Source organism: Terrapene carolina, unplaced genomic scaffold (genome assembly GCF_002925995.2).
Source record: "Terrapene carolina triunguis isolate 2854851 unplaced genomic scaffold, T_m_triunguis-2.0 Scaffold32295, whole genome shotgun sequence".
Taxonomy (NCBI): domain Eukaryota; kingdom Metazoa; phylum Chordata; order Testudines; family Emydidae; genus Terrapene; species Terrapene triunguis.
The window spans coordinates 3,786-9,374 of record NW_020696646.1 but is presented as its reverse complement, the minus strand read 5'-3'; the positions used below and the strand labels follow the sequence as shown (position 1 = coordinate 9,374).

General features: G+C 46.1%; 1 pseudogene; it reads left to right on the top strand.

The window, feature by feature from the left end:
• The first annotated feature begins 4,540 nt into the window (after positions 1-4,540).
• On the top strand, positions 4,541-5,238 carry LOC112122569 (annotated as a pseudogene).
• Positions 5,239-5,589: the final 351 nt, after the last annotated feature.

The window sequence follows — 5,589 nt, the reverse complement described above, 5'->3', positions numbered from 1 at the left end:
AGGTTGAGAACCACTGGAACACTAAACACATCCTTACAAGTCTAGCAACTATCTTGAACAATATTAACATATAGGTGAACTGATCTGGTTTCCAGCTATGAATTTGTCAGTGCTGAGATGATGCCTACAGATCTGGCAAGATCTGGCAAGATCTGGCACCTGGTTTACCAGCATCACAGTGGGCCATTTTGGAAAAGTGGACCACCACCAATCAAAACTGTTATAAATTTTTTGGACTCTGGTAATTCTACAATAAGGTCTACAGCGATGGCTGCCCAAGAGCTGGAGAAGGCCACAGGGCTTGTGACATGGGGTTTTGGTGTGGCACAAACATCACAGGAGGCAATGAATGACTGTATTGTTGGGTGCATCCAGGGCCACCAAAAGGAGCAGGATATTAGTTATTAGGTCTTGAAGAGCCCCAAGTGTTCTGCTAGGGGAAAATCATGGCATAGTTGTAGGACTGCAACTCTTGTGGGTCCTGTGGTAACAGATGCATTCCTTACATACATGATCCCTTCCCAGGAGTCATGCGGTTGCTTGTTGATAATAGCTTATTCGTCAGGCAGATTTCCTGAAGCAGAGGCAATGGGTATTAAACTTAGTCTATCCTGGTGACGAGCTACACTGAGAAAGTTACAGGATTGGAGAATGGGAGTTGGGTCCTGTCTGGGGCCTGGTGGGTTAGTACCATGGGACAGGGCATCTACCTTGCCATTTTGGGATCCAGGGCGGTATGTGATAATGAAATCCAATCGTGAGAAAAACAGGTCCCACCAAAGCTGCTGTTGGATTAAGTCCTTTGCTCTATGTAAATATTCCAGATTTTTATGGTCAGTGAATACCTGGACTAGGTGACGAGCTCCTTCCAGGTAGTGAGATCATTCTGCAAAGGCGGTTTTTATAGCCAGGAGTTCCTTGTCAAGTATTTCGCAATTTAATTCTGTGGGGCTGAACTTCCATGAGTAATGAGTGTTAGCCCATGCGATTGCTTGGGACCAAGTCACTGGGAGAGGACAGCCCCGATCACTGTATTGAAGCATCAGCTTCTACAATAAAGGCTTATGTGACATTGGGGTGAGCCAATATGGGTGCTGTAGTAAAGGCAGGTTTAGCTGTTTGAATGCATGCTGGGCCTGGAGAGACAATGGAATTGGGCATTTTTCTGGAGGAGAGCAGTGAGGGATTCTATTTGTTTTGAAAAAAATCATGATAAACCATCAATAGAAATTGGAGAACCCCAGGAAGCGTTGCAGGTCACATACCATATAAGGAATCAGCCAGTCCTGGACAGCTTGGACCTTGCATGGGTCCATCTGGATCCCTTCTGGAGATAAGATGAAGGCCCAGAACTACATGAAGGCCTGATCGAAGGCACATTTCTCGAGCTTGGCATAAAGGTCATGCTGCTATAGACATTCCAGGACTGTTTGGACGGGAGCAGTAAGCTGTTCCGGATAGTCAGAAAAGATCAATGTGTCATCTAGGTAGACTACTCTGTACTGGTCCAACATGTTTCAGAGCACAACATTTATAAAATGTTGGAAGGTGACCAAGGCATTGGTCAATCTGAAAGGCATTACAATATATGCATAGTGATGCAATCGGGTCTTCCACTCGTCCCCTTCCCTGATTTGCACAAGGTTGTATGTCCCCTTTAGGTCCAATTTAATGACTATGCGGGCAGCCCCCACACAATCCAGCAGCTCAGGAATCAGGAGCAAAGGGTAACAATTCCTGATGGTTATCTGATTCAATGAACAATAGTCAACGCAGAATCAGAGGCTACCATCTTGGAGGGTGGTGAAGCACTGGAATGGGTTACCTAGGGAGGTGGTGGAATCTCCTTCATTAGAGGTTTTTAAGGTCAGGCTTGACAAAGCCCTGGCTGGGATGATTTAGTTGGGGATTAGTCCTGCTTTGAGCAGGGGGTTGGACTAGATGACCTCCTGAGGTCCCTTCCAACCCTGATATTCTATGATTCTATGATCTTTCTTCTTGATGAACAGGACTAGTACACCAGCTGGCAATGTTGACTTGTGGATGAACCCTCAGGCAAAGTTCTCGTGGAAGTATTCTTGGAGCACTGTCAGCTCAGGTTCTGACATGGCATTAATCCATCTGTAACCCTTCTGCCCATCTGAGTTGGCAGCAACAAGGGCCGGGTTCAGTATTTAGGGGTTCCGTTTCAATAACGCAATGCAAAACCGGCTCGAGCCCCCACCCAGTGACCTGGGACAATTACAAACCACCCCCCGGGCTCCTTTAAGAGGCAATACTTCCCCTCTCGCAAGCACGGAGTCTGAGTGTAGCAAAATCCTTTTAATAAAAGAGGGAAACAATACGGCATTATGTTGGGGAAACACCACAAACAGGATTCATAACACAAACCATGAGCAAAAGACCCACCCCCAAGTAAGTTTGGCAGTATCCTTTTCCCCTCAGGGTCTTAAGTCCAACACCCCAAAAGCCTCTTGAGTCCAGCAACCCTAAAATCACCCAAAAGTCCAACAACCCAAAAGTCTCTGTCCCTGGTCAGTGCAGCCCCAGAGTTCAAAAGTTTATCTGCAGAGTTTTACACACACCCCCAGCCTGGGTGGAAGTGGGGGGGGAAGGGGCACACGGGGTGTTAAGGGGCACCTTACATGGTCCGAGGCCGACTGCCCCACCTCTCCATGGGGTTCTGCTGCAGCCTTCAACATGAGCCGCTCCACTCCACCAGCCGTCCCGTGAGCTGCTCCAGCCATCCCACGAACTGCTCCGCTCTGCCACACTCCGCTCCGCCCCGCTTCGCTTCACTCCACTCGCTGTCCCGCAAACTGCTCAGCTCCACTCTGCTTCACTCCACTCGCTGTCCCGTGGGCCACTCCAACCATCCCACATACTGCTCTGCTCTGCCAGCCGCTTAGCAATATATCTTCAGGCTCCCCCACTAGTTAACACAGCACTCAGTGATCTCAGCTCTTAGTAATTTTAGCTTTTTAGTGATTTCAGCTTGTAGTAGGGGAGCCCCAGTACTGGTGCACCATTGGCCCAAAGTGAATTCAGCACAGCAGCCTGTAACTAGACTCTTGATGGAATCAAAATTAGCTCTGCTATTTAACAGTGGAGAAAAGAGGCAGTGCAATTGGTGTTTCAGTCCCTCAAAAGGGCCCCCTCCTATCAGTTACAAATACCTATCCCCAACCTCTCTCAATTCACTGGGTTTTGGAACCCATGTGTCTTGTCTAGCGAGTGCTACTTAGTTGATGGTGAGTCCCTCTGTCATAAAACAGTTCCACTGGCCTTGATTCACATAATCATGGTAACAACACTTTATTCTTCCTGCCCCAATAACAGAGAAACTGGGGATCCCACAGCAGCCAAAGTGACCATTTTGGGCTGCTGTGGGCTCATGCTAGGCGGAGTGGGTGTGCCTATGCAAACAAGATCAGCCCCTGAAGTTCTTTTCCACAATTCACCACCAGATGTCAGGGTAGAGCTCATCCTGACTCTGCTTACACATCCAAATGATATCTTGGCTCCGGGCTGCAGCTCTATTGTGCAGTTAGGTGCAGAGGTAGGGTTTCTGCATTCTTTTTTTCAAAAATATCGACATACTCTTGGTATTTTGAGAGGAGTTCAGATGTAGCTTCAGCAGCAGTTTCTGTCTGGACAGTCACCCCCAGCTAAGTCTCTCAAGGTTTGGATGCTGGTACAGAGCTGCCAACAAAACTCTGATGGAAAATAGACTTCCTTTGCCTGCCACCAAATGAGCAGGTTGTGGAGGGCCAGCCAGGAAACAGAGGATCAGTGGAGAATGGATCACACCAAATTGTGATGTTTTTCAGGGACCCTGAAGCACAGCCTCTGGGGGAGTTGTTTCCTCCATTACTGGACCAGATGACGACCATCACTAGTCTATAAGGAGTGGCCTTCTGTTGCAGGAAATGTGCAGGATCCAGGATGCTGATGTGCATAAGAAGCAGTCAGCTGTGCCCAAGTCAAGGATGGGAATTTGCTGGGATGTGCCAGGTATGTGCAATTGGATTGGCACCTGCAACTGGGGAGCTCTCTGGCAGGGCTCTGGGCATGTTCCAGTCAAGACCAAAGTATGGGTGAGGCTCTTACAACAGTGTTACTTGCTCCTGCAATAGCAGGTTCTCCAAGGTCAGCTGAATGACATGGGCCTACAGGGCTTGGTTGTCTGCCTGAAGGTGAGCAGTCCACTCAAACATGCCTGGTGCTCCCCCAGCAAGAAAGTTAATACTGGAGGAACTGTAGAGAACTCACTCTATTAACTATCTAGATTCTTTGCTAGTGTCATCTGCAGTATTTTTCACATCTTGATATCAGCAGTTGTTATACTGTTTACAGCAAAAGGTATTCTAAGCTGAAACTCAACATACGCAGTACATTTTAATGTCTTTCACAACCATATGATTACACAGTATAGTGTGTATATCCTGTCTTTCACACTAACATACAATATCCTGTAAATAACAATCCATTTCTTCATCCTCAGGCTAGTGAAAGACAACAGTTTTTCAGTGAAGAAGAGATGGAGATACTGACGACAACACAGAACTACAGTCATGATGATGCAACACCATGTACAAATGATGTCAAACAATTTGCATCCCTGTTTCTGTCACCTCTTTACTCCTTCGGTCTGATATTTGGCCTGGTGAGCAATGTGCTAGTTGTGCTGATCCTGATAAAATACAAGAGACTGAGAAGCATGACTGATATATATCTGCTGAATCTGGCAAATTCCGATTTACTCTTTATTCTTTCCCTGCCATTTTGGGCTTACTATGCAGCATGTGAGTGGGATTTTGGAAATGCAATGTGTAAAATTCTTTCAGGGGTCTATTATGCTGGCTTCTACAGTGGAAACTTTTCCATAATACTTTTGACAATAGACAGATATCTGGCAATTGTCCATGCAACGTTTACTATAAAAGTTAGGACAGTTACCTATGGCATCCTCACAAGCGTAGTCATTTGGGGTGTTGCAATATTAGCCTCTCTTCCAAGTTTAATATTTCACACTGTTGAAAAGGAAGGTGTTTATTGGACCTACAGCTCTCATAATCCGTCAGGCCGTGATTTTAAAGATGAACATCCTGGGACTTGTCGTTCCACTGGTCATTATGATCTTCTGCTATGCCAAGATTATAAAGACATTCCTGAGATGTAGGAAAGAGAAAAAACATAAGGCAGTCGGGCTTATTTGTATCATAATGAAGAGTTATAGTGAAATGTCTATTTCAGTTAAACTGCGTTCTCTATTTCCATTTTTATTGTGCTGTGAATCCTGTGCTATGATTATTATGCTTCTTTATCTTTGCGTGTTCCTAAAGGTTGTTTATAAAATCATTGTTTGAAAAGCTACATATGTTGCATGTTTCTTATTGTCTTTGAGGAAAAGGGGCTTTAGCTCTGATCTCTGGGAAAGGGCAGGGATTGCTCCTTACACGGACACCAAGGGAACGCACATAACCACAAAGGGGGTGGAGAGGAAGTGGAGTCACGGACCAGAACCCTCCCTCACACCAACCCACAGAGAAATGAAACCTACTGGGTATGGAGTTGCTGTGCTATGCT